At 48.6% G+C, this 25,858-nt stretch overlaps 35 non-coding genes across 35 annotated transcripts; 20 read left to right on the plus strand and 15 right to left on the minus strand.

The window, feature by feature from the left end:
- The first annotated feature begins 79 nt into the window (after positions 1 to 79).
- TRNAG-GCC (transfer RNA glycine (anticodon GCC)) lies at positions 80 to 150 on the plus strand. The gene has a single exon. It is a non-coding gene; the product is annotated as a tRNA-Gly (tRNA).
- A 1,717-nt stretch (positions 151 to 1,867) lies between these two features.
- On the minus strand, positions 1,868 to 1,940 carry TRNAK-CUU (transfer RNA lysine (anticodon CUU)). The gene has a single exon. It is a non-coding gene; the product is annotated as a tRNA-Lys (tRNA).
- Positions 1,941 to 2,602: 662 nt separating this feature from the next.
- TRNAG-GCC (transfer RNA glycine (anticodon GCC)) lies at positions 2,603 to 2,673 on the plus strand. The gene has a single exon. It is a non-coding gene; the product is annotated as a tRNA-Gly (tRNA).
- Positions 2,674 to 4,390: 1,717 nt separating this feature from the next.
- On the minus strand, positions 4,391 to 4,463 carry TRNAK-CUU (transfer RNA lysine (anticodon CUU)). The gene has a single exon. It is a non-coding gene; the product is annotated as a tRNA-Lys (tRNA).
- Positions 4,464 to 4,600: 137 nt separating this feature from the next.
- Positions 4,601 to 4,671, plus strand: TRNAG-GCC (transfer RNA glycine (anticodon GCC)). Its single transcript has one exon. It is a non-coding gene; the product is annotated as a tRNA-Gly (tRNA).
- Positions 4,672 to 4,915: 244 nt separating this feature from the next.
- TRNAK-CUU (transfer RNA lysine (anticodon CUU)) lies at positions 4,916 to 4,988 on the minus strand. Its single transcript has one exon. It is a non-coding gene; the product is annotated as a tRNA-Lys (tRNA).
- A 137-nt stretch (positions 4,989 to 5,125) lies between these two features.
- Positions 5,126 to 5,196, plus strand: TRNAG-GCC (transfer RNA glycine (anticodon GCC)). Its single transcript has one exon. It is a non-coding gene; the product is annotated as a tRNA-Gly (tRNA).
- A 244-nt stretch (positions 5,197 to 5,440) lies between these two features.
- On the minus strand, positions 5,441 to 5,513 carry TRNAK-CUU (transfer RNA lysine (anticodon CUU)). Its single transcript has one exon. It is a non-coding gene; the product is annotated as a tRNA-Lys (tRNA).
- Positions 5,514 to 5,650: 137 nt separating this feature from the next.
- TRNAG-GCC (transfer RNA glycine (anticodon GCC)) lies at positions 5,651 to 5,721 on the plus strand. The gene has a single exon. It is a non-coding gene; the product is annotated as a tRNA-Gly (tRNA).
- Positions 5,722 to 7,437: 1,716 nt separating this feature from the next.
- Positions 7,438 to 7,510, minus strand: TRNAK-CUU (transfer RNA lysine (anticodon CUU)). The gene has a single exon. It is a non-coding gene; the product is annotated as a tRNA-Lys (tRNA).
- Positions 7,511 to 7,647: 137 nt separating this feature from the next.
- On the plus strand, positions 7,648 to 7,718 carry TRNAG-GCC (transfer RNA glycine (anticodon GCC)). Its single transcript has one exon. It is a non-coding gene; the product is annotated as a tRNA-Gly (tRNA).
- A 244-nt stretch (positions 7,719 to 7,962) lies between these two features.
- TRNAK-CUU (transfer RNA lysine (anticodon CUU)) lies at positions 7,963 to 8,035 on the minus strand. Its single transcript has one exon. It is a non-coding gene; the product is annotated as a tRNA-Lys (tRNA).
- A 137-nt stretch (positions 8,036 to 8,172) lies between these two features.
- Positions 8,173 to 8,243, plus strand: TRNAG-GCC (transfer RNA glycine (anticodon GCC)). The gene has a single exon. It is a non-coding gene; the product is annotated as a tRNA-Gly (tRNA).
- A 1,928-nt stretch (positions 8,244 to 10,171) lies between these two features.
- TRNAG-GCC (transfer RNA glycine (anticodon GCC)) lies at positions 10,172 to 10,242 on the plus strand. The gene has a single exon. It is a non-coding gene; the product is annotated as a tRNA-Gly (tRNA).
- A 1,717-nt stretch (positions 10,243 to 11,959) lies between these two features.
- Positions 11,960 to 12,032, minus strand: TRNAK-CUU (transfer RNA lysine (anticodon CUU)). The gene has a single exon. It is a non-coding gene; the product is annotated as a tRNA-Lys (tRNA).
- A 137-nt stretch (positions 12,033 to 12,169) lies between these two features.
- TRNAG-GCC (transfer RNA glycine (anticodon GCC)) lies at positions 12,170 to 12,240 on the plus strand. The gene has a single exon. It is a non-coding gene; the product is annotated as a tRNA-Gly (tRNA).
- Positions 12,241 to 12,484: 244 nt separating this feature from the next.
- On the minus strand, positions 12,485 to 12,557 carry TRNAK-CUU (transfer RNA lysine (anticodon CUU)). The gene has a single exon. It is a non-coding gene; the product is annotated as a tRNA-Lys (tRNA).
- A 137-nt stretch (positions 12,558 to 12,694) lies between these two features.
- Positions 12,695 to 12,765, plus strand: TRNAG-GCC (transfer RNA glycine (anticodon GCC)). Its single transcript has one exon. It is a non-coding gene; the product is annotated as a tRNA-Gly (tRNA).
- A 244-nt stretch (positions 12,766 to 13,009) lies between these two features.
- On the minus strand, positions 13,010 to 13,082 carry TRNAK-CUU (transfer RNA lysine (anticodon CUU)). The gene has a single exon. It is a non-coding gene; the product is annotated as a tRNA-Lys (tRNA).
- Positions 13,083 to 13,219: 137 nt separating this feature from the next.
- Positions 13,220 to 13,290, plus strand: TRNAG-GCC (transfer RNA glycine (anticodon GCC)). The gene has a single exon. It is a non-coding gene; the product is annotated as a tRNA-Gly (tRNA).
- Positions 13,291 to 15,006: 1,716 nt separating this feature from the next.
- On the minus strand, positions 15,007 to 15,079 carry TRNAK-CUU (transfer RNA lysine (anticodon CUU)). Its single transcript has one exon. It is a non-coding gene; the product is annotated as a tRNA-Lys (tRNA).
- Positions 15,080 to 15,216: 137 nt separating this feature from the next.
- Positions 15,217 to 15,287, plus strand: TRNAG-GCC (transfer RNA glycine (anticodon GCC)). The gene has a single exon. It is a non-coding gene; the product is annotated as a tRNA-Gly (tRNA).
- Positions 15,288 to 15,531: 244 nt separating this feature from the next.
- TRNAK-CUU (transfer RNA lysine (anticodon CUU)) lies at positions 15,532 to 15,604 on the minus strand. Its single transcript has one exon. It is a non-coding gene; the product is annotated as a tRNA-Lys (tRNA).
- Positions 15,605 to 15,741: 137 nt separating this feature from the next.
- On the plus strand, positions 15,742 to 15,812 carry TRNAG-GCC (transfer RNA glycine (anticodon GCC)). The gene has a single exon. It is a non-coding gene; the product is annotated as a tRNA-Gly (tRNA).
- A 1,927-nt stretch (positions 15,813 to 17,739) lies between these two features.
- On the plus strand, positions 17,740 to 17,810 carry TRNAG-GCC (transfer RNA glycine (anticodon GCC)). The gene has a single exon. It is a non-coding gene; the product is annotated as a tRNA-Gly (tRNA).
- A 1,717-nt stretch (positions 17,811 to 19,527) lies between these two features.
- TRNAK-CUU (transfer RNA lysine (anticodon CUU)) lies at positions 19,528 to 19,600 on the minus strand. The gene has a single exon. It is a non-coding gene; the product is annotated as a tRNA-Lys (tRNA).
- A 137-nt stretch (positions 19,601 to 19,737) lies between these two features.
- On the plus strand, positions 19,738 to 19,808 carry TRNAG-GCC (transfer RNA glycine (anticodon GCC)). The gene has a single exon. It is a non-coding gene; the product is annotated as a tRNA-Gly (tRNA).
- A 244-nt stretch (positions 19,809 to 20,052) lies between these two features.
- On the minus strand, positions 20,053 to 20,125 carry TRNAK-CUU (transfer RNA lysine (anticodon CUU)). Its single transcript has one exon. It is a non-coding gene; the product is annotated as a tRNA-Lys (tRNA).
- A 127-nt stretch (positions 20,126 to 20,252) lies between these two features.
- Positions 20,253 to 20,323, plus strand: TRNAG-GCC (transfer RNA glycine (anticodon GCC)). Its single transcript has one exon. It is a non-coding gene; the product is annotated as a tRNA-Gly (tRNA).
- A 454-nt stretch (positions 20,324 to 20,777) lies between these two features.
- Positions 20,778 to 20,848, plus strand: TRNAG-GCC (transfer RNA glycine (anticodon GCC)). Its single transcript has one exon. It is a non-coding gene; the product is annotated as a tRNA-Gly (tRNA).
- Positions 20,849 to 22,567: 1,719 nt separating this feature from the next.
- Positions 22,568 to 22,640, minus strand: TRNAK-CUU (transfer RNA lysine (anticodon CUU)). Its single transcript has one exon. It is a non-coding gene; the product is annotated as a tRNA-Lys (tRNA).
- Positions 22,641 to 22,777: 137 nt separating this feature from the next.
- TRNAG-GCC (transfer RNA glycine (anticodon GCC)) lies at positions 22,778 to 22,848 on the plus strand. Its single transcript has one exon. It is a non-coding gene; the product is annotated as a tRNA-Gly (tRNA).
- A 1,717-nt stretch (positions 22,849 to 24,565) lies between these two features.
- Positions 24,566 to 24,638, minus strand: TRNAK-CUU (transfer RNA lysine (anticodon CUU)). Its single transcript has one exon. It is a non-coding gene; the product is annotated as a tRNA-Lys (tRNA).
- Positions 24,639 to 24,775: 137 nt separating this feature from the next.
- TRNAG-GCC (transfer RNA glycine (anticodon GCC)) lies at positions 24,776 to 24,846 on the plus strand. The gene has a single exon. It is a non-coding gene; the product is annotated as a tRNA-Gly (tRNA).
- A 454-nt stretch (positions 24,847 to 25,300) lies between these two features.
- Positions 25,301 to 25,371, plus strand: TRNAG-GCC (transfer RNA glycine (anticodon GCC)). The gene has a single exon. It is a non-coding gene; the product is annotated as a tRNA-Gly (tRNA).
- Positions 25,372 to 25,858: the final 487 nt, after the last annotated feature.

Here is a 25,858-nt window from a genome sequence, read left to right on the forward strand (position 1 = left end):
TCAGACCCTGGGACTGGTGGACACCACAGAGAGAGACCCTGGGACTGGTGGACACCACAGAGAGAAAAGACACATCCAAGCGTTGGTGGTTCAGTGGTAGAATTCTCGCCTGCCGCGCGGGAGGCCCGGGTTCGATTCCCGGCCAATGCAAGCTAGTTCTTTTCCTTGTTTGTTGACATTCGCAGTGCACCTCTGTCACGATTCCCCTGACCGCTGTCAACACTGGGTCAGGATTCCCACCGTGACCGTCACCCCTACGTCACGGATTGAGGTGACTTCAGGCCAACAGACGGCTATCACATGTGTAGGGGGGCTTATCTTAGTTATCCCTCCACTCCACGATGTGATAAAAAACCACACACAAGGCTATTGGCCTCTTGCTTACAGCAGGGGCTTATTCTAGGTATCCCACTGCTTTCAATATACCACAAACTGCAGGGATTTATGTATATCCCGCTTACAGTTCCACTTAACACTTGCAGCTCTCTGGCGCCCCCTTACTTTCAGGTCAGATTAGGTACTGCACCCTGGGTAATTAGTCGCCAGGAAGGCTGCCTGCTATGTACTGGCTATTGGGCACGCTGCAGCGACGCGGTAAACTACTCCCACTCAGGCAGGAACAATAATTATCAAACCCGCAGTTGCTTCAGCATAATCCAACAGTCAGCGCACTTTCGCTGCCACCAGCTTCGATTAAACGGGTCCGAAGCTAACCCAACACAACAGTAACAGTAGCGTTTTCCCTTCAGAAGACTTAGGGTACGGTTTTTAGAGCATGGAGAAGAACTAACATATAATAGTATATCCCATTAAAAATTAGGCAGTGCGTTATCAAAAATATTTTATAAAAAAGTTACAAATGAGACAATTGCAAATATGTACATGGGTAATTATAACATAAAGGGAATAAAAGAGAACAGATAACACTCACATGTTAAAAGCATGACAAGCATCCAGGCTAGTGGAGTTTTTCCATATGTCCCAGCTCATTTGGACGTGCTGCTGGCTTCAGGAGACAAGCAGTCAGGAAGAGATCTAGCAGAGAGACTCAGCTGGGCAGCCTGCGACAACTTAATACCTTCCGGCTTTGACATCACAGAAGGGCTGGCTTATCCAGACCCTCCTCTCTCTACATTCTGCCTAAACTTTAAACTATTCTTTCTAATTTCTATAACTTCACTACAAAACACGCCATAGTTCTACCAAACTCATCATTCATCTCAGATTAACGTGGGCATTCTAATGAGATCAAATATGTCCTATCTGGGATACATATTTCCAGAGAAATCCCTACTTCTTTACCAGATGGAGTTAGAAGCTCGTGTTTCGCGGGTTGTGTAGATACACCGAGTGAGAATAAAAATATATATTTTCGTATTTCTAGCTTAAATCGTTGCCTAATATCTAACAAAAACTAAACAAAGAATCTTTCATGAATTTTTGGAGCCATTTTTCCAGTTCTGACTGGTGAAGGTGGGAGGGGTGAGGGACTTTCCTCTGAGCCTGGAATTTACGACCCAAGGCAATAAAACCCCCTTCTAGCATACAGTCTGTAGCCCAGAGAGAAACAAGTAGAGTCAGCTAGGGAAGGGGGGGTTTAGCCTACCTTATGAGCTGAAGAGCAACTAAACTTATATGATATTTCATACCATATCGTGACAACCTCGTTTCATCATTGACTCTGCAGACACTTTCAAAAACCACAGGGCTCACGCTGCTCTTCTTTGGCTCCCCATCCTTTTGGGCCTTCCCTTCATCATCCAGGACTAGGCAGTTTCTCATGTTTTGCAGCAGAAGGGGCATTTCACAAGGGGCCATCTGGGTTGACAGGAGTTAGCACAAGCAGTAAAAGGAGGCAATAAGAAACCGCCCAACGTGGGGCTCGAACCCACGACCCTGAGATTAAGAGTCTCATGCTCTACCGACTGAGCTAGCCGGGCTTCCGTCGACCACCGGCCCTGCGGAGCTGCACGCGGTCCAGTCGGCCGAAGGTGGCCATCAGACCCTGGGACTGGTGGACACCACAGAGAGAGACCCTGGGACTGGTGGACACCACAGAGAGAAAAGACACATCCAAGCATTGGTGGTTCAGTGGTAGAATTCTCGCCTGCCACGCGGGAGGCCCGGGTTCGATTTCCGGCCAATGCAAGCTAGTTCTTTTCCTTGTTTGTTGACATTCGCAGTGCACCTCGTTTCATCATTGACTCTGCAGACACTTTCAAAAACCACAGGGCTCACGCTGCTCTTCTTTGGCTCCCCATCCTTTTGGGCCTTCCCTTCATCATCCAGGACTAGGCAGTTTCTCATGTTTTGCAGCAGAAGGGGCATTTCACAAGGGGCCATCTGGGTTGACAGGAGTTAGCACAAGCAGTAAAAGGAGGCAATAAGAAACCGCCCAACGTGGGGCTCGAACCCACGACCCTGAGATTAAGAGTCTCATGCTCTACCGACTGAGCTAGCCGAGATTCCGTCGACCACCGGCCCTGCGGAGCTGCACGCGGTCCAGTCGGCCGAAGGTGGCCATCAGACCCTGGGACTGGTGGACACCACAGAGAGAGACCCTGGGACTGGTGGACACCACAGAGAGAAAAGACACATCCAAGCATTGGTGGTTCAGTGGTAGAATTCTCGCCTGCCACGCGGGAGGCCCGGGTTCGATTCCCGGCCAATGCAAGCTAGTTCTTTTCCTTGTTTGTTGACATTCGCAGTGCACCTCTGTCACGATTCCCCTGACCGCTGTCAACACTGGGTCAGGATTCCCACCGTGACCGTCACCCCTACGTCACGGATTGAGGTGACTTCAGGCCAACAGACGGCTATCACATGTGTAGGGGGGCTTATCTTAGTTATCCCTCCACTCCACGATGTGATAAAAAACCACACACAAGGCTATTGGCCTCTTGCTTACAGCAGGGGCTTATTCTAGGTATCCCACTGCTTTCAATATACCACAAACTGCAGTGATTTATGTATATCCCGCTTACAGTTCCACTTAACACTTGCAGCTCTCTGGCGCCCCCTTACTTTCAGGTCAGATTAGGTACTGCACCCTGGGTAATTAGTCGCCAGGAAGGCTGCCTGCTATGTACTGGCTATTGGGCACGCTGCAGCGACGCGGTAAACTACTCCCACTCAGGCAGGAACAATAATTATCAAACCCGCAGTTGCTTCAGCATAATCCAACAGTCAGCGCACTTTCGCTGCCACCAGCTTCGATTAAACGGGTCCGAAGCTAACCCAACACAACAGTAACAGTAGCGTTTTCCCTTCAGAAGACTTAGGGTACGGTTTTTAGAGCATGGAGAAGAACTAACATATAATAGTATATCCCATTAAAAATTAGGCAGTGCGTTATCAAAAATATTTTATAAAAAAGTTACAAATGAGACAATTGCAAATATGTACATGGGTAATTATAACATAAAGGGAATAAAAGAGAACAGATAACACTCACATGTTAAAAGCATGACAAGCATCCAGGCTAGTGGAGTTTTTCCATATGTCCCAGCTCATTTGGACGTGCTGCTGGCTTCAGGAGACAAGCAGTCAGGAAGAGATCTAGCAGAGAGACTCAGCTGGGCAGCCTGCGACAACTTAATACCTTCCGGCTTTGACATCACAGAAGGGCTGGCTTATCCAGACCCTTCTCTCTCTACATTCTGCCTAAACTTTAAACTATTCTTTCTAATTTCTATAACTTCACTACAAAACACGCCATAGTTCTACCAAACTCATCATTCATCTCAGATTAACGTGGGCATTCTAATGAGATCAAATATGTCCTATCTGGGATACATATTTCCAGAGAAATCCCTACTTCTTTACCAGATGGAGTTATAAGCTCGTGTTTCGCGGGTTGTGTAGATACACCGAGTGAGAATAAAAATATATATTTTCGTATTTCTAGCTTAAATCGTTGCCTAATATCTAACAAAAACTAAACAAAGAATCTTTCATGAATTTTTGGAGCCATTTTTCCAGTTCTGACTGGTGAAGGTGGGAGGGGTGAGGGACTTTCCTCTGAGCCTGGAATTTACGACCCAAGGCAATAAAACCCCCTTCTAGCATACAGTCTGTAGCCCAGAGAGAAACAAGTAGAGTCAGCTAGGGAAGGGGGGGTTTAGCCCACCTTATGAGCTGAAGAGCAACTAAACTTATATGATATTTCATACCATATCGTGACAACCTCGTTTCATCATTGACTCTGCAGACACTTTCAAAAACCACAGGGCTCACGCTGCTCTTCTTTGGCTCCCCATCCTTTTGGGCCTTCCCTTCATCATCCAGGACTAGGCAGTTTCTCATGTTTTGCAGCAGAAGGGGCATTTCACAAGGGGCCATCTGGGTTGACAGGAGTTAGCACAAGCAGTAAAAGGAGGCAATAAGAAACCGCCCAACGTGGGGCTCGAACCCACGACCCTGAGATTAAGAGTCTCATGCTCTACCGACTGAGCTAGCCGGGCTTCCGTCGACCACCGGCCCTGCGGAGCTGCACGCGGTTCAGTCGGCCGAAGGTGGCCATCAGACCCTGGGACTGGTGGACACCACAGAGAGAGACCCTGGGACTGGTGGACACCACAGAGAGAAAAGACACATCCAAGCATTGGTGGTTCAGTGGTAGAATTCTCGCCTGCCACGCGGGAGGCCCGGGTTCGATTCCCGGCCAATGCAAGCTAGTTCTTTTCCTTGTTTGTTGACATTCGCAGTGCACCTCGTTTCATCATTGACTCTGCAGACACTTTCAAAAACCACAGGGCTCACGCTGCTCTTCTTTGGCTCCCCATCCTTTTGGGCCTTCCCTTCATCATCCAGGACTAGGCAGTTTCTCATGTTTTGCAGCAGAAGGGGCATTTCACAAGGGGCCATCTGGGTTGACAGGAGTTAGCACAAGCAGTAAAAGGAGGCAATAAGAAACCGCCCAATGTGGGGCTCGAACCCACGACCCTGAGATTAAGAGTCTCATGCTCTACCGACTGAGCTAGCCGGGCTTCCGTCGACCACCGGCCCTGCGGAGCTGCACGCGGTCCAGTCGGCCGAAGGTGGCCATCAGACCCTGGGACTGGTGGACACCACAGAGAGAGACCCTGGGACTGGTGGACACCACAGAGAGAAAAGACACATCCAAGCATTGGTGGTTCAGTGGTAGAATTCTCGCCTGCCACGCGGGAGGCCCGGGTTCGATTCCCGGCCAATGCAAGCTAGTTCTTTTCCTTGTTTGTTGACATTCGCAGTGCACCTCGTTTCATCATTGACTCTGCAGACACTTTCAAAAACCACAGGGCTCACGCTGCTCTTCTTTGGCTCCCCATCCTTTTGGGCCTTCCCTTCATCATCCAGGACTAGGCAGTTTCTCATGTTTTGCAGCAGAAGGGGCATTTCACAAGGGGCCATCTGGGTTGACAGGAGTTAGCACAAGCAGTAAAAGGAGGCAATAAGAAACCGCCCAACGTGGGGCTCGAACCCACGACCCTGAGATTAAGAGTCTCATGCTCTACCGACTGAGCTAGCCGGGCTTTCGTCGACCACCGGCCCTGCGGAGCTGCACGCGGTCCAGTCGGCCGAAGGTGGCCATCAGACCCTGGGACTGGTGGACACCACAGAGAGAGACCCTGGGACTGGTGGACACCACAGAGAGAAAAGACACATCCAAGCATTGGTGGTTCAGTGGTAGAATTCTCGCCTGCCACGCGGGAGGCCCGGGTTCGATTCCCGGCCAATGCAAGCTAGTTCTTTTCCTTGTTTGTTGACATTCGCAGTGCACCTCTGTCACGATTCCCCTGACCGCTGTCAACACTGGGTCAGGATTCCCACCGTGACCGTCACCCCTACGTCACGGATTGAGGTGACTTCAGGCCAACAGACGGCTATCACATGTGTAGGGGGGCTTATCTTAGTTATCCCTCCACTCCACGATGTGATAAAAAACCACACACAAGGCTATTGGCCTCTTGCTTACAGCAGGGGCTTATTCTAGGTATCCCACTGCTTTCAATATACCACAAACTGCAGGGATTTATGTATATCCCGCTTACATTTCCACTTAACACTTGCAGCTCTCTGGCGCCCCCTTACTTTCAGGTCAGATTAGGTACTGCACCCTGGGTAATTAGTCGCCAGGAAGGCTGCCTGCTATGTACTGGCTATTGGGCACGCTGCAGCGACGCAGTAAACTACTCCCACTCAGGCAGGAACAATAATTATCAAACCCGCAGTTGCTTCAGCATAATCCAACAGTCAGCGCACTTTCGCTGCCACCAGCTTCGATTAAACGGGTCCGAAGCTAACCCAACACAACAGTAACAGTAGCGTTTTCCCTTCAGAAGACTTAGGGTATGGTTTTTAGAGCATGGAGAAGAACTAACATATAATAGTATATCCCATTAAAAATTAGGCAGTGCGTTATCAAAAATATTTTATAAAAAAGTTACAAATGAGACAATTGCAAATATGTACATGGGTAATTATAACATAAAGGGAATAAAAGAGAACAGATAACACTCACATGTTAAAAGCATGACAAGCATCCAGGCTAGTGGAGTTTTTCCATATGTCCCAGCTCATTTGGACGTGCTGCTGGCTTCAGGAGACAAGCAGTCAGGAAGAGATCTAGCAGAGAGACTCAGCTGGGCAGCCTGCGACAACTTAATACCTTCCGGCTTTGACATCACAGAAGGGCTGGCTTATCCAGACCCTCCTCTCTCTACATTCTGCCTAAACTTTAAACTATTCTTTCTAATTTCTATAACTTCACTACAAAACACGCCATAGTTCTACCAAACTCATCATTCATCTCAGATTAACGTGGGCATTCTAATGAGATCAAATATGTCCTATCTGGGATACATATTTCCAGAGAAATCCCTACTTCTTTACCAGATGGAGTTAGAAGCTCGTGTTTCGCGGGTTGTGTAGATACACCGAGTGAGAATAAAAATATATATTTTCGTATTTCTAGCTTAAATCGTTGCCTAATATCTAACAAAAACTAAACAAAGAATCTTTCATGAATTTTTGGAGCCATTTTTCCAGTTCTGACTGGTGAAGGTGGGAGGGGTGAGGGACTTTCCTCTGAGCCTGGAATTTACGACCCAAGGCAATAAAACCCCCTTCTAGCATACAGTCTGTAGCCCAGAGAGAAACAAGTAGAGTCAGCTAGGGAAGGGGGGTTTAGCCCACCTTATGAGCTGAAGAGCAACTAAACTTATATGATATTTCATACCATATCGTGACAACCTCGTTTCATCATTGACTCTGCAGACACTTTCAAAAACCACAGGGCTCACGCTGCTCTTCTTTGGCTCCCCATCCTTTTGGGCCTTCCCTTCATCATCCAGGACTAGGCAGTTTCTCATGTTTTGCAGCAGAAGGGGCATTTCACAAGGGGCCATCTGGGTTGACAGGAGTTAGCACAAGCAGTAAAAGGAGGCAATAAGAAACCGCCCAACGTGGGGCTCGAACCCACGACCCTGAGATTAAGAGTCTCATGCTCTACCGACTGAGCTAGCCGGGCTTCCGTCGACCACTGGCCCTGCGGAGCTGCACGCGGTTCAGTCGGCCGAAGGTGGCCATCAGACCCTGGGACTGGTGGACACCACAGAGAGAGACCCTGGGACTGGTGGACACCACAGAGAGAAAAGACACATCCAAGCATTGGTGGTTCAGTGGTAGAATTCTCGCCTGCCACGCGGGAGGCCCGGGTTCGATTCCCGGCCAATGCAAGCTAGTTCTTTTCCTTGTTTGTTGACATTCGCAGTGCACCTCGTTTCATCATTGACTCTGCAGACACTTTCAAAAACCACAGGGCTCACGCTGCTCTTCTTTGGCTCCCCATCCTTTTGGGCCTTCCCTTCATCATCCAGGACTAGGCAGTTTCTCATGTTTTGCAGCAGAAGGGGCATTTCACAAGGGGCCATCTGGGTTGACAGGAGTTAGCACAAGCAGTAAAAGGAGGCAATAAGAAACCGCCCAACGTGGGGCTCGAACCCACGACCCTGAGATTAAGAGTCTCATGCTCTACCGACTGAGCTAGCCGGGCTTCTGTCGACCACCGGCCCTGCGGAGCTGCACGCGGTCCAGTCGGCCGAAGGTGGCCATCAGACCCTGGGACTGGTGGACACCACAGAGAGAGACCCTGGGACTGGTGGACACCACAGAGAGAAAAGACACATCCAAGCATTGGTGGTTCAGTGGTAGAATTCTCGCCTGCCACGCGGGAGGCCCGGGTTCGATTCCCGGCCAATGCAAGCTAGTTCTTTTCCTTGTTTGTTGACATTCGCAGTGCACCTCTGTCACGATTCCCCTGACCGCTGTCAACACTGGGTCAGGATTCCCACCGTGACCGTCACCCCTACGTCACGGATTGAGGTGACTTCAGGCCAACAGACGGCTATCACATATGTAGGGGGGGCTTATCTTAGTTATCCCTCCACTCCACGATGTGATAAAAAACCACACACAAGGCTATTGGCCTCTTGCTTACAGCAGGGGCTTATTCTAGGTATCCCACTGCTTTCAATATACCACAAACTGCAGGGATTTATGTATATCCCGCTTACAGTTCCACTTAACACTTGCAGCTCTCTGGCACCCCCTTACTTTCAGGTCAGATTAGGTACTGCACCCTGGGTAATTAGTCGCCAGGAAGGCTGCCTGCTATGTACTGGCTATTGGGCACGCTGCAGCGACGCGGTAAACTACTCCCACTCAGGCAGGAACAATAATTATCAAACCCGCAGTTGCTTCAGCATAATCCAACAGTCAGCGCACTTTCGCTGCCACCAGCTTCGATTAAACGGGTCCGAAGCTAACCCAACACAACAGTAACAGTAGCGTTTTCCCTTCAGAAGACTTAGGGTACGGTTTTTAGAGCATGGAGAAGAACTAACATATAATAGTATATCCCATTAAAAATTAGGCAGTGCGTTATCAAAAATATTTTATAAAAAAGTTACAAATGAGACAATTGCAAATATGTACATGGGTAATTATAACATAAAGGGAATAAAAGAGAACAGATAACACTCACATGTTAAAAGCATGACAAGCATCCAGGCTAGTGGAGTTTTTCCATATGTCCCAGCTCATTTGGACGTGCTGCTGGCTTCAGGAGACAAGCAGTCAGGAAGAGATCTAGCAGAGAGACTCAGCTGGGCAGCCTGCGACAACTTAATACCTTCCGGCTTTGACATCACAGAAGGGCTGGCTTATCCAGACCGTCCTCTCTCTACATTCTGCCTAAACTTTAAACTATTCTTTCTAATTTCTATAACTTCACTACAAAACACGCCATAGTTCTACCAAACTCATCATTCATCTCAGATTAACGTGGGCATTCTAATGAGATCAAATATGTCCTATCTGGGATACATATTTCCAGAGAAATCCCTACTTCTTTACCAGATGGAGTTAGAAGCTCGTGTTTCGCGGGTTGTGTAGATACACCGAGTGAGAATAAAAATATATATTTTCGTATTTCTAGCTTAAATCGTTGCCTAATATCTAACAAAAACTAAACAAAGAATCTTTCATGAATTTTTGGAGCCATTTTTCCAGTTCTGACTGGTGAAGGTGGGAGGGGTGAGGGACTTTCCTCTGAGCCTGGAATTTACGACCCAAGGCAATAAAACCCCCTTCTAGCATACAGTCTGTAGCCTAGAGAGAAACAAGTAGAGTCAGCTAGGGAAGGGGGGGTTTAGCCTACCTTATGAGCTGAAGAGCAACTAAACTTATATGATATTTCATACCATATCGTGACAACCTCGTTTCATCATTGACTCTGCAGACACTTTCAAAAACCACAGGGCTCACGCTGCTCTTCTTTGGCTCCCCATCCTTTTGGGCCTTCCCTTCATCATCCAGGACTAGGCAGTTTCTCATGTTTTGCAGCAGAAGGGGCATTTCACAAGGGGCCATCTGGGTTGACAGGAGTTAGCACAAGCAGTAAAAGGAGGCAATAAGAAACCGCCCAACGTGGGGCTCGAACCCACGACCCTGAGATTAAGAGTCTCATGCTCTACCGACTGAGCTAGCCAAGATTCCGTCGACCACCGGCCCTGCGGAGCTGCACGCGGTCCAGTCGGCCGAAGGTGGCCATCAGACCCTGGGACTGGTGGACACCACAGAGAGAGACCCTGGGACTGGTGGACACCACAGAGAGAAAAGACACATCCAAGCATTGGTGGTTCAGTGGTAGAATTCTCGCCTGCCACGCGGGAGGCCCGGGTTCGATTCCCGGCCAATGCAAGCTAGTTCTTTTCCTTGTTTGTTGACATTCGCAGTGCACCTCTGTCACGATTCCCCTGACCGCTGTCAACACTGGGTCAGGATTCCCACCGTGACCGTCACCCCTACGTCACGGATTGAGGTGACTTCAGGCCAACAGACGGCTATCACATGTGTAGGGGGGCTTATCTTAGTTATCCCTCCACTCCACGATGTGATAAAAAACCACACACAAGGCTATTGGCCTCTTGCTTACAGCAGGGGCTTATTCTAGGTATCCCACTGCTTTCAATATACCACAAACTGCAGTGATTTATGTATATCCCGCTTACAGTTCCACTTAACACTTGCAGCTCTCTGGCGCCCCCTTACTTTCAGGTCAGATTAGGTACTGCACCCTGGGTAATTAGTCGCCAGGAAGGCTGCCTGCTATGTACTGGCTATTGGGCACGCTGCAGCGACGCGGTAAACTACTCCCACTCAGGCAGGAACAATAATTATCAAACCCGCAGTTGCTTCAGCATAATCCAACAGTCAGCGCACTTTCGCTGCCACCAGCTTCGATTAAACGGGTCCGAAGCTAACCCAACACAACAGTAACAGTAGCGTTTTCCCTTCAGAAGACTTAGGGTACGGTTTTTAGAGCATGGAGAAGAACTAACATATAATAGTATATCCCATTAAAAATTAGGCAGTGCGTTATCAAAAATATTTTATAAAAAAGTTACAAATGAGACAATTGCAAATATGTACATGGGTAATTATAACATAAAGGGAATAAAAGAGAACAGATAACACTCACATGTTAAAAGCATGACAAGCATCCAGGCTAGTGGAGTTTTTCCATATGTCCCAGCTCATTTGGACGTGCTGCTGGCTTCAGGAGACAAGCAGTCAGGAAGAGATCTAGCAGAGAGACTCAGCTGGGCAGCCTGCGACAACTTAATACCTTCCGGCTTTGACATCACAGAAGGGCTGGCTTATCCAGACCCTTCTCTCTCTACATTCTGCCTAAACTTTAAACTATTCTTTCTAATTTCTATAACTTCACTACAAAACACGCCATAGTTCTACCAAACTCATCATTCATCTCAGATTAACGTGGGCATTCTAATGAGATCAAATATGTCCTATCTGGGATACATATTTCCAGAGAAATCCCTACTTCTTTACCAGATGGAGTTATAAGCTCGTGTTTCGCGGGTTGTGTAGATACACCGAGTGAGAATAAAAATATATATTTTCGTATTTCTAGCTTAAATCGTTGCCTAATATCTAACAAAAACTAAACAAAGAATCTTTCATGAATTTTTGGAGCCATTTTTCCAGTTCTGACTGGTGAAGGTGGGAGGGGTGAGGGACTTTCCTCTGAGCCTGGAATTTACGACCCAAGGCAATAAAACCCCCTTCTAGCATACAGTCTGTAGCCCAGAGAGAAACAAGTAGAGTCAGCTAGGGAAGGGGGGGTTTAGCCCACCTTATGAGCTGAAGAGCAACTAAACTTATATGATATTTCATACCATATCGTGACAACCTCGTTTCATCATTGACTCTGCAGACACTTTCAAAAACCACAGGGCTCACGCTGCTCTTCTTTGGCTCCCCATCCTTTTGGGCCTTCCCTTCATCATCCAGGACTAGGCAGTTTCTCATGTTTTGCAGCAGAAGGGGCATTTCACAAGGGGCCATCTGGGTTGACAGGAGTTAGCACAAGCAGTAAAAGGAGGCAATAAGAAACCGCCCAACGTGGGGCTCGAACCCACGACCCTGAGATTAAGAGTCTCATGCTCTACCGACTGAGCTAGCCGGGCTTCTGTCGACCACCGGCCCTGCGGAGCTGCACGCGGTTCAGTCGGCCGAAGGTGGCCATCAGACCCTGGGACTGGTGGACACCACAGAGAGAGACCCTGGGACTGGTGGACACCACAGAGAGAAAAGACACATCCAAGCATTGGTGGTTCAGTGGTAGAATTCTCGCCTGCCACGCGGGAGGCCCGGGTTCGATTCCCGGCCAATGCAAGCTAGTTCTTTTCCTTGTTTGTTGACATTCGCAGTGCACCTCGTTTCATCATTGACTCTGCAGACACTTTCAAAAACCACAGGGCTCACGCTGCTCTTCTTTGGCTCCCCATCCTTTTGGGCCTTCCCTTCATCATCCAGGACTAGGCAGTTTCTCATGTTTTGCAGCAGAAGGGGCATTTCACAAGGGGCCATCTGGGTTGACAGGAGTTAGCACAAGCAGTAAAAGGAGGCAATAAGAAACCGCCCAATGTGGGGCTCGAACCCACGACCCTGAGATTAAGAGTCTCATGCTCTACCGACTGAGCTAGCCGGGCTTCCGTCGACCACCGGCCCTGCGGAGCTGCACGCGGTCCAGTCGGCCGAAGGTGGCCATCAGACCCTGGGACTGGTGGACACCACAGAGAGAGACCCTGGGACTGGTGGACACCACAGAGAGAAAAGACACATCCAAGCATTGGTGGTTCAGTGGTAGAATTCTCGCCTGCCACGCGGGAGGCCCGGGTTCGATTCCCGGCCAATGCAAGCTAGTTCTTTTCCTTGTTTGTTGACATTCGCAGTGCACCTCGTTTCATCATTGACTCTGCAGACACTTTCAAAAACCACAGGGCTCACGCTGCTCTTCTTTGGCTCCCCATCCTTTTGGGCCTTCCCTTCATCATCCAGGACTAGGCAGTTTCTCATGTTTTGCAGCAGAAGGGGCATTTCACAAGGGGCCATCTGGGTTGACAGGAGTTAGCACAAGCAGTAAAAGGAGGCAATAAGAAACCGCCCAACGTGGGGCTCGAACCCACGACCCTGAGATTAAGAGTCTCATGCTCTACCGACTGAGCTAGCCGGGCTTCCGTCGACCACCGGCCCTGCGGAGCTGCACGCGGTCCAGTCGGCCGAAGGTGGCCATCAGACCCTGGGACTGGTGGACACCACAGAGAGAGACCCTGGGACTGGTGGACACCACAGAGAGAAAAGACACATCCAAGCATTGGTGGTTCAGTGGTAGAATTCTCGCCTGCCACGCGGGAGGCCCGGGTTCGATTCCCGGCCAATGCAAGCTAGTTCTTTTCCTTGTTTGTTGACATTCGCAGTGCACCTCTGTCACGATTCCCCTGACCGCTGTCAACACTGGGTCAGGATTCCCACCGTGACCGTCACCCCTACGTCACGGATTGAGGTGACTTCAGGCCAACAGACGGCTATCACATGTGTAGGGGGGCTTATCTTAGTTATCCCTCCACTCCACGATGTGATAAAAAACCACACACAAGGCTATTGGCCTCTTGCTTACAGCAGGGGCTTATTCTAGGTATCCCACTGCTTTCAATATACCACAAACTGCAGGGATTTATGTATATCCCGCTTACATTTCCACTTAACACTTGCAGCTCTCTGGCGCCCCCTTACTTTCAGGTCAGATTAGGTACTGCACCCTGGGTAATTAGTCGCCAGGAAGGCTGCCTGCTATGTACTGGCTATTGGGCACGCTGCAGCGACGCAGTAAACTACTCCCACTCAGGCAGGAACAATAATTATCAAACCCGCAGTTGCTTCAGCATAATCCAACAGTCAGCGCACTTTCGCTGCCACCAGCTTCGATTAAACGGGTCCGAAGCTAACCCAACACAACAGTAACAGTAGCGTTTTCCCTTCAGAAGACTTAGGGTATGGTTTTTAGAGCATGGAGAAGAACTAACATATAATAGTATATCCCATTAAAAATTAGGCAGTGCGTTATCAAAAATATTTTATAAAAAAGTTACAAATGAGACAATTGCAAATATGTACATGGGTAATTATAACATAAAGGGAATAAAAGAGAACAGATAACACTCACATGTTAAAAGCATGACAAGCATCCAGGCTAGTGGAGTTTTTCCATATGTCCCAGCTCATTTGGACGTGCTGCTGGCTTCAGGAGACAAGCAGTCAGGAAGAGATCTAGCAGAGAGACTCAGCTGGGCAGCCTGCGACAACTTAATACCTTCCGGCTTTGACATCACAGAAGGGCTGGCTTATCCAGACCCTCCTCTCTCTACATTCTGCCTAAACTTTAAACTATTCTTTCTAATTTCTATAACTTCACTACAAAACACGCCATAGTTCTACCAAACTCATCATTCATCTCAGATTAACGTGGGCATTCTAATGAGATCAAATATGTCCTATCTGGGATACATATTTCCAGAGAAATCCCTACTTCTTTACCAGATGGAGTTAGAAGCTCGTGTTTCGCGGGTTGTGTAGATACACCGAGTGAGAATAAAAATATATATTTTCGTATTTCTAGCTTAAATCGTTGCCTAATATCTAACAAAAACTAAACAAAGAATCTTTCATGAATTTTTGGAGCCATTTTTCCAGTTCTGACTGGTGAAGGTGGGAGGGGTGAGGGACTTTCCTCTGAGCCTGGAATTTACGACCCAAGGCAATAAAACCCCCTTCTAGCATACAGTCTGTAGCCCAGAGAGAAACAAGTAGAGTCAGCTAGGGAAGGGGGGTTTAGCCCACCTTATGAGCTGAAGAGCAACTAAACTTATATGATATTTCATACCATATCGTGACAACCTCGTTTCATCATTGACTCTGCAGACACTTTCAAAAACCACAGGGCTCACGCTGCTCTTCTTTGGCTCCCCATCCTTTTGGGCCTTCCCTTCATCATCCAGGACTAGGCAGTTTCTCATGTTTTGCAGCAGAAGGGGCATTTCACAAGGGGCCATCTGGGTTGACAGGAGTTAGCACAAGCAGTAAAAGGAGGCAATAAGAAACCGCCCAACGTGGGGCTCGAACCCACGACCCTGAGATTAAGAGTCTCATGCTCTACCGACTGAGCTAGCCGGGCTTCCGTCGACCACTGGCCCTGCGGAGCTGCACGCGGTTCAGTCGGCCGAAGGTGGCCATCAGACCCTGGGACTGGTGGACACCACAGAGAGAGACCCTGGGACTGGTGGACACCACAGAGAGAAAAGACACATCCAAGCATTGGTGGTTCAGTGGTAGAATTCTCGCCTGCCACGCGGGAGGCCCGGGTTCGATTCCCGGCCAATGCAAGCTAGTTCTTTTCCTTGTTTGTTGACATTCGCAGTGCACCTCGTTTCATCATTGACTCTGCAGACACTTTCAAAAACCACAGGGCTCACGCTGCTCTTCTTTGGCTCCCCATCCTTTTGGGCCTTCCCTTCATCATCCAGGACTAGGCAGTTTCTCATGTTTTGCAGCAGAAGGGGCATTTCACAAGGGGCCATCTGGGTTGACAGGAGTTAGCACAAGCAGTAAAAGGAGGCAATAAGAAACCGCCCAACGTGGGGCTCGAACCCACGACCCTGAGATTAAGAGTCTCATGCTCTACCGACTGAGCTAGCCGGGCTTCTGTCGACCACCGGCCCTGCGGAGCTGCACGCGGTCCAGTCGGCCGAAGGTGGCCATCAGACCCTGGGACTGGTGGACACCACAGAGAGAGACCCTGGGACTGGTGGACACCACAGAGAGAAAAGACACATCCAAGCATTGGTGGTTCAGTGGTAGAATTCTCGCCTGCCACGCGGGAGGCCCGGGTTCGATTCCCGGCCAATGCAAGCTAGTTCTTTTCCTTGTTTGTTGACATTCGCAGTGCACCTCTGTCACGATTCCCCTGACCGCTGTCAACACTGGGTCAGGATTCCCACCGTGACCGTCACCCCTACGTCACGGATTGAGGTGACTTCAGGCCAACAGACGGCTATCACATGTGTAGGGGGGCTTATCTTAGTTATCCCTCCACTCCACGATGTGATAAAAAACCACACACAAGGCTATTGGCCTCTTGCTTACAGCAGGGGCTTATTCTAGGTATCCCACTGCTTTCAATATACCACAAACTGCAGGGATTTATGTATATCCCGCTTACAGTTCCACTTAACACTTGCAGCTCTCTGGCACCCCCTTACTTTCAGGTCAGATTAGGTACTGCACCCTGGGTAATTAGTCGCCAGGAAGGCTGCCTGCTATGTACTGGCTATTGGGCACGCTGCAGCGACGCGGTAAACTACTCCCACTCAGGCAGGAACAATAATTATCAAACCCGCAGTTGCTTCAGCATAATCCAACAGTCAGCGCACTTTCGCTGCCACCAGCTTCGATTAAACGGGTCCGAAGCTAACCCAACACAACAGTAACAGTAGCGTTTTCCCTTCAGAAGACTTAGGGTATGGTTTTTAGAGCATGGAGAAGAACTAACATATAATAGTATATCCCATTAAAAATTAGGCAGTGCGTTATCAAAAATATTTTATAAAAAAGTTACAAATGAGACAATTGCAAATATGTACATGGGTAATTATAACATAAAGGGAATAAAAGAGAACAGATAACACTCACATGTTAAAAGCATGACAAGCATCCAGGCTAGTGGAGTTTTTCCATATGTCCCAGCTCATTTGGACGTGCTGCTGGCTTCAGGAGACAAGCAGTCAGGAAGAGATCTAGCAGAGAGACTCAGCTGGGCAGCCTGCGACAACTTAATACCTTCCGGCTTTGACATCACAGAAGGGCTGGCTTATCCAGACCGTCCTCTCTCTACATTCTGCCTAAACTTTAAACTATTCTTTCTAATTTCTATAACTTCACTACAAAACACGCCATAGTTCTACCAAACTCATCATTCATCTCAGATTAACGTGGGCATTCTAATGAGATCAAATATGTCCTATCTGGGATACATATTTCCAGAGAAATCCCTACTTCTTTACCAGATGGAGTTAGAAGCTCGTGTTTCGCGGGTTGTGTAGATACACCGAGTGAGAATAAAAATATATATTTTCGTATTTCTAGCTTAAATCGTTGCCTAATATCTAACAAAAACTAAACAAAGAATCTTTCATGAATTTTTGGAGCCATTTTTCCAGTTCTGACTGGTGAAGGTGGGAGGGGTGAGGGACTTTCCTCTGAGCCTGGAATTTACGACCCAAGGCAATAAAACCCCCTTCTAGCATACAGTCTGTAGCCTAGAGAGAAACAAGTAGAGTCAGCTAGGGAAGGGGGGGTTTAGCCTACCTTATGAGCTGAAGAGCAACTAAACTTATATGATATTTCATACCATATCGTGACAACCTCGTTTCATCATTGACTCTGCAGACACTTTCAAAAACCACAGGGCTCACGCTGCTCTTCTTTGGCTCCCCATCCTTTTGGGCCTTCCCTTCATCATCCAGGACTAGGCAGTTTCTCATGTTTTGCAGCAGAAGGGGCATTTCACAAGGGGCCATCTGGGTTGACAGGAGTTAGCACAAGCAGTAAAAGGAGGCAATAAGAAACCGCCCAACGTGGGGCTCGAACCCACGACCCTGAGATTAAGAGTCTCATGCTCTACCGACTGAGCTAGCCGAGATTCCGTCGACCACCGGCCCTGCGGAGCTGCACGCGGTCCAGTCGGCCGAAGGTGGCCATCAGACCCTGGGACTGGTGGACACCACAGAGAGAGACCCTGGGACTGGTGGACACCACAGAGAGAAAAGACACATCCAAGCATTGGTGGTTCAGTGGTAGAATTCTCGCCTGCCACGCGGGAGGCCCGGGTTCGATTCCCGGCCAATGCAAGCTAGTTCTTTTCCTTGTTTGTTGACATTCGCAGTGCACCTCTGTCACGATTCCCCTGACCGCTGTCAACACTGGGTCAGGATTCCCACCGTGACCGTCACCCCTACGTCACGGATTGAGGTGACTTCAGGCCAACAGACGGCTATCACATGTGTAGGGGGGCTTATCTTAGTTATCCCTCCACTCCACGATGTGATAAAAAACCACACACAAGGCTATTGGCCTCTTGCTTACAGCAGGGGCTTATTCTAGGTATCCCACTGCTTTCAATATACCACAAACTGCAGTGATTTATGTATATCCCGCTTACAGTTCCACTTAACACTTGCAGCTCTCTGGCGCCCCCTTACTTTCAGGTCAGATTAGGTACTGCACCCTGGGTAATTAGTCGCCAGGAAGGCTGCCTGCTATGTACTGGCTATTGGGCACGCTGCAGCGACGCGGTAAACTACTCCCACTCAGGCAGGAACAATAATTATCAAACCCGCAGTTGCTTCAGCATAATCCAACAGTCAGCGCACTTTCGCTGCCACCAGCTTCGATTAAACGGGTCCGAAGCTAACCCAACACAACAGTAACAGTAGCGTTTTCCCTTCAGAAGACTTAGGGTACGGTTTTTAGAGCATGGAGAAGAACTAACATATAATAGTATATCCCATTAAAAATTAGGCAGTGCGTTATCAAAAATATTTTATAAAAAAGTTACAAATGAGACAATTGCAAATATGTACATGGGTAATTATAACATAAAGGGAATAAAAGAGAACAGATAACACTCACATGTTAAAAGCATGACAAGCATCCAGGCTAGTGGAGTTTTTCCATATGTCCCAGCTCATTTGGACGTGCTGCTGGCTTCAGGAGACAAGCAGTCAGGAAGAGATCTAGCAGAGAGACTCAGCTGGGCAGCCTGCGACAACTTAATACCTTCCGGCTTTGACATCACAGAAGGGCTGGCTTATCCAGACCGTCCTCTCTCTACATTCTGCCTAAACTTTAAACTATTCTTTCTAATTTCTATAACTTCACTACAAAACACGCCATAGTTCTACCAAACTCATCATTCATCTCAGATTAACGTGGGCATTCTAATGAGATCAAATATGTCCTATCTGGGATACATATTTCCAGAGAAATCCCTACTTCTTTACCAGATGGAGTTAGAAGCTCGTGTTTCGCGGGTTGTGTAGATACACCGAGTGAGAATAAAAATATATATTTTCGTATTTCTAGCTTAAATCGTTGCCTAATATCTAACAAAAACTAAACAAAGAATCTTTCATGAATTTTTGGAGCCATTTTTCCAGTTCTGACTGGTGAAGGTGGGAGGGGTGAGGGACTTTCCTCTGAGCCTGGAATTTACGACCCAAGGCAATAAAACCCCCTTCTAGCATACAGTCTGTAGCCTAGAGAGAAACAAGTAGAGTCAGCTAGGGAAGGGGGGGTTTAGCCTACCTTATGAGCTGAAGAGCAACTAAACTTATATGATATTTCATACCATATCGTGACAACCTCGTTTCATCATTGACTCTGCAGACACTTTCAAAAACCACAGGGCTCACGCTGCTCTTCTTTGGCTCCCCATCCTTTTGGGCCTTCCCTTCATTATCCAGGACTAGGCAGTTTCTCATGTTTTGCAGCAGAAGGGGCATTTCACAAGGGGCCATCTGGGTTGACAGGAGTTAGCACAAGCAGTAAAAGGAGGCAATAAGAAACCGCCCAACGTGGGACTCGAACCCACGACCCTAAGATTAAGAGTCTCATGCTCTACCGACTGAGCTAGCCGGGCTTACGTCGACCACCGGCCCTGCGGAGCTGCACGCGGTCCAGTCGGCCGAAGGTGGCCATCAGACCCTGGGACTGGTGGACACCACAGAGAGAGACCCTGGGACTGGTGGACACCACAGAGAGAAAAGACACATCCAAGCATTGGTGGTTCAGTGGTAGAATTCTCGCCTGCCACGCGGGAGGCCCGGGTTCGATTCCCGGCCAATGCAAGCTAGTTCTTTTCCTTGTTTGTTGACATTCGCAGTGCACCTCGTTTCATCATTGACTCTGCAGACACTTTCAAAAACCACAGGGCTCACGCTGCTCTTCTTTGGCTCCCCATCCTTTTGGGCCTTCCCTTCATCATCCAGGACTAGGCAGTTTCTCATGTTTTGCAGCAGAAGGGGCATTTCACAAGGGGCCATCTGGGTTGACAGGAGTTAGCACAAGCAGTAAAAGGAGGCAATAAGAAACCGCCCAACGTGGGGCTCGAACCCACGACCCTGAGATTAAGAGTCTCATGCTCTACCGACTGAGCTAGTCGGGCTTCCGTCGACCACCGGCCCTGCGGAGCTGCACGCGGTCCAGTCGGCCATCAGACCCTGGGACTGGTGGACACCACAGAGAGAGACCCTGGGACTGGTGGACACCACAGAGAGAAAAGACACATCCAAGCATTGGTGGTTCAGTGGTAGAATTCTCGCCTGCCACGCGGGAGGCCCGGGTTCGATTCCCGGCCAATGCAAGCTAGTTCTTTTCCTTGTTTGTTGACATTCGCAGTGCACCTCGTTTCATCATTGACTCTGCAGACACTTTCAAAAACCACAGGGCTCACGCTGCTCTTCTTTGGCTCCCCATCCTTTTGGGCCTTCCCTTCATCATCCAGGACTAGGCAGTTTCTCATGTTTTGCAGCAGAAGGGGCATTTCACAAGGGGCCATCTGGGTTGACAGGAGTTAGCACAAGCAGTAAAAGGAGGCAATAAGAAACCGCCCAACGTGGGGCTCGAACCCACGACCCTGAGATTAAGAGTCTCATGCTCTACCGACTGAGCTAGCCGAGATTCCGTCGACCACTGGCCCTGCGGAGCTGCACGCGGTTCAGTCGGCCGAAGGTGGCCATCAGACCCTGGGACTGGTGGACACCACAGAGAGAGACCCTGGGACTGGTGGACACCACAGAGAGAAAAGACACATCCAAGCATTGGTGGTTCAGTGGTAGAATTCTCGCCTGCCACGCGGGAGGCCCGGGTTCGATTCCCGGCCAATGCAAGCTAGTTCTTTTCCTTGTTTGTTGACATTCGCAGTGCACCTCTGTCACGATTCCCCTGACCGCTGTCAACACTGGGTCAGGATTCCCACCGTGACCGTCACCCCTACGTCACGGATTGAGGTGACTTCAGGCCAACAGACGGCTATCACATGTGTAGGGGGGCTTATCTTAGTTATCCCTCCACTCCACGATGTGATAAAAAACCACACACAAGGCTATTGGCCTCTTGCTTACAGCAGGGGCTTATTCTAGGTATCCCACTGCTTTCAATATACCACAAACTGCAGTGATTTATGTATATCCCGCTTACAGTTCCACTTAACACTTGCAGCTCTCTGGCGCCCCCTTACTTTCAGGTCAGATTAGGTACTGCACCCTGGGTAATTAGTCGCCAGGAAGGCTGCCTGCTATGTACTGGCTATTGGGCACGCTGCAGCGACGCGGTAAACTACTCCCACTCAGGCAGGAACAATAATTATCAAACCCGCAGTTGCTTCAGCATAATCCAACAGTCAGTGCACTTTCGCTGCCACCAGCTTCGATTAAACGGGTCCGAAGCTAACCCAACACAACAGTAACAGTAGCGTTTTCCCTTCAGAAGACTTAGGGTACGGTTTTTAGAGCATGGAGAAGAACTAACATATAATAGTATATCCCATTAAAAATTAGGCAGTGCGTTATCAAAAATATTTTATAAAAAAGTTATAAATGAGACAATTGCAAATATGTACATGGGTAATTATAACATAAAGGGAATAAAAGAGAACAGATAACACTCACATGTTAAAAGCATGACAAGCATCCAGGCTAGTGGAGTTTTTCCATATGTCCCAGCTCATTTGGACGTGCTGCTGGCTTCAGGAGACAAGCAGTCAGGAAGAGATCTAGCAGAGAGACTCAGCTGGGCAGCCTGCGACAACTTAATACCTTCCGGCTTTGACATCACAGAAGGGCTGGCTTATCCAGACCCTCCTCTCTCTACATTCTGCCTAAACTTTAAACTATTCTTTCTAATTTCTATAACTTCACTACAAAACACGCCATAGTTCTACCAAACTCATCATTCATCTCAGATTAACGTGGGCATTCTAATGAGATCAAATATGTCCTATCTGGGATACATATTTCCAGAGAAATCCCTACTTCTTTACCAGATGGAGTTAGAAGCTCGTGTTTCGCGGGTTGTGTAGATACACCGAGTGAGAATAAAAATATATATATTTTCGTATTTCTAGCTTAAATCGTTGCCTAATATCTAACAAAAACTAAACAAAGAATCTTTCATGAATTTTTGGAGCCATTTTTCCAGTTCTGACTGGTGAAGGTGGGAGGGGTGAGGGACTTTCCTCTGAGCCTGGAATTTACGACCCAAGGCAATAAAACCCCCTTCTAGCATACAGTCTGTAGCCCAGAGAGAAACAAGTAGAGTCAGCTAGGGAAGGGGGGGTTTAGCCCACCTTATGAGCTGAAGAGCAACTAAACTTATATGATATTTCATACCATATCGTGACAACCTCGTTTCATCATTGACTCTGCAGACACTTTCAAAAACCACAGGGCTCACGCTGCTCTTCTTTGGCTCCCCATCCTTTTGGGCCTTCCCTTCATCATCCAGGACTAGGCAGTTTCTCATGTTTTGCAGCAGAAGGGGCATTTCACAAGGGGCCATCTGGGTTGACAGGAGTTAGCACAAGCAGTAAAAGGAGGCAATAAGAAACCGCCCAACGTGGGGCTCGAACCCACGACCCTGAGATTAAGAGTCTCATGCTCTACCGACTGAGCTAGCCGGGCTTCCGTCGACCACCGGCCCTGCGGAGCTGCACGCGGTCCAGTCGGCCGAAGGTGGCCATCAGACCCTGGGACTGGTGGACACCACAGAGAGAGACCCTGAGACTGGTGGACACCACAGAGAGAAAAGACACATCCAAGCATTGGTGGTTCAGTGGTAGAATTCTCGCCTGCCACGCGGGAGGCCCGGGTTCGATTCCCGGCCAATGCAAGCTAGTTCTTTTCCTTGTTTGTTGACATTCGCAGTGCACCTCTGTCACGATTCCCCTGACCGCTGTCAACACTGGGTCAGGATTCCCACCGTGACCGTCACCCCTACGTCACGGATTGAGGTGACTTCAGGCCAACAGACGGCTATCACATGTGTAGGGGGGCTTATCTTAGTTATCCCTCCACTCCACGATGTGATAAAAAACCACACACAAGGCTATTGGCCTCTTGCTTAGAGCAGGGGCTTATTCTAGGTATCCCACTGCTTTCAATATACCACAAACTGCAGGGATTTATGTATATCCCGCTTACAGTTCCACTTAACACTTGCAGCTCTCTGGCGCCCCCTTACTTTCAGGTCAGATTAGGTACTGCACCCTGGGTAATTAGTCGCCAGGAAGGCTGCCTGCTATGTACTGGCTATTGGGCACGCTGCAGCGACGCGGTAAACTACTCCCACTCAGGCAGGAACAATAATTATCAAACCCGCAGTTGCTTCAGCATAATCCAACAGTCAGCGCACTTTCGCTGCCACCAGCTTCGATTAAACGGGTCCGAAGCTAACCCAACACAACAGTAACAGTTGCGTTTTCCCTTCAGAAGACTTAGGGTACGGTTTTTAGATCATGGAGAAGAACTAACATATAATAGTATATCCCATTAAAAATTAGGCAGTGCGTTATCAAAAATATTTTATAAAAAAGTTACAAATGAGACAATTGCAAATATGTACATGGGTAATTATAACATAAAGGGAATAAAAGAGAACAGATAACACTCACATGTTAAAAGCATGACAAGCATCCAGGCTAGTGGAGTTTTTCCATATGTCCCAGCTCATTTGGACGTGCTGCTAGCTTCAGGAGACAAGCAGTCAGGAAGAGATCTAGCAGAGAGACTCAGCTGGGCAGCCTGCGACAACTTAATACCTTCCGGCTTTGACATCACAGAAGGGCTGGCTTATCCAGACCCTCCTCTCTCTACATTCTGCCTAAACTTTAAACTATTCTTTCTAATTTCTATAACTTCACTACAAAACACGCCATAGTTCTACCAAACTCATCATTCATCTCAGATTAACGTGGGCATTCTAATGAGATCAAATATGTCCTATCTGGGATACATATTTCCAGAGAAATCCCTACTTCTTTACCAGATGGAGTTAGAAGCTCGTGTTTCGCGGGTTGTGTAGATACACCGAGTGAGAATAAAAATATATATTTTCGTATTTCTAGCTTAAATCGTTGCCTAATATCTAACAAAAACTAAACAAAGAATCTTTCATGAATTTTTGGAGCCATTTTTCCAGTTCTGACTGGTGAAGGTGGGAGGGGTGAGGGACTTTCCTCTGAGCCTGGAATTTACGACCCAAGGCAATAAAACCCCCTTCTAGCATACAGTCTGTAGCCCAGAGAGAAACAAGTAGAGTCAGCTAGGGAAGGGGGGGTTTAGCCTACCTTATGAGCTGAAGAGCAACTAAACTTATATGATATTTCATACCATATCGTGACAACCTCGTTTCATCATTGACTCTGCAGACACTTTCAAAAACCACAGGGCTCACGCTGCTCTTCTTTGGCTCCCCATCCTTTTGGGCCTTCCCTTCATCATCCAGGACTAGGCAGTTTCTCATGTTTTGCAGCAGAAGGGGCATTTCACAAGGGGCCATCTGGGTTGACAGGAGTTAGCACAAGCAGTAAAAGGAGGCAATAAGAAACCGCCCAACGTGGGGCTCGAACCCACGACCCTGAGATTAAGAGTCTCATGCTCTACCGACTGAGCTAGCCGGGCTTCCGTCGACCACCGGCCCTGCGGAGCTGCACGCGGTCCAGTCGGCCGAAGGTGGCCATCAGACCCTGGGACTGGTGGACACCACAGAGAGAGACCCTGGGACTGGTGGACACCACAGAGAGAAAAGACACATCCAAGCATTGGTGGTTCAGTGGTAGAATTCTCGCCTGCCACGCGGGAGGCCCGGGTTCGATTCCCGGCCAATGCAAGCTAGTTCTTTTCCTTGTTTGTTGACATTCGCAGTGCACCTCGTTTCATCATTGACTCTGCAGACACTTTCAAAAACCACAGGGCTCACGCTGCTCTTCTTTGGCTCCCCATCCTTTTGGGCCTTCCCTTCATCATCCAGGACTAGGCAGTTTCTCATGTTTTGCAGCAGAAGGGGCATTTCACAAGGGGCCATCTGGGTTGACAGGAGTTAGCACAAGCAGTAAAAGGAGGCAATAAGAAACCGCCCAACGTGTGGCTCGAACCCACGACCCTGAGATTAAGAGTCTCATGCTCTACCGACTGAGCTAGCCGAGATTCCGTCGACCACCGGCCCTGCGGAGCTGCACGCGGTCCAGTCGGCCGAAGGTGGCCATCAGACCCTGGGACTGGTGGACACCACAGAGAGAGACCCTGGGACTGGTGGACACCACAGAGAGAAAAGACACATCCAAGCATTGGTGGTTCAGAGGTAGAATTCTCGCCTGCCACGCGGGAGGCCCGGGTTCGATTCCCGGCCAATGCAAGCTAGTTCTTTTCCTTGTTTGTTGACATTCGCAGTGCACCTCTGTCACGATTCCCCTGACCGCTGTCAACACTGGGTCAGGATTCCCACCGTGACCGTCACCCCTACGTCACGGATTGAGGTGACTTCAGGCCAACAGACGGCTATCACATGTGTAGGGGGGCTTATCTTAGTTATCCCTCCACTCCACGATGTGATAAAAAACCACACACAAGGCTATTGGCCTCTTGCTTACAGCAGGGGCTTATTCTAGGTATCCCACTGCTTTCAATATACCACAAACTGCAGTGATTTATGTATATCCCGCTTACAGTTCCACTTAACACTTGCAGCTCTCTGGCGCCCCCTTACTTTCAGGTCAGATTAGGTACTGCACCCTGGGTAATTAGTCGCCAGGAAGGCTGCCTGCTATGTACTGGCTATTGGGCACGCTGCAGCGACGCGGTAAACTACTCCCACTCAGGCAGGAACAATAATTATCAAACCC

This window comes from Ranitomeya imitator, chromosome 2 (genome assembly GCF_032444005.1).
Source record: "Ranitomeya imitator isolate aRanImi1 chromosome 2, aRanImi1.pri, whole genome shotgun sequence".
NCBI lineage: Eukaryota > Metazoa > Chordata > Amphibia > Anura > Dendrobatidae > Ranitomeya > Ranitomeya imitator.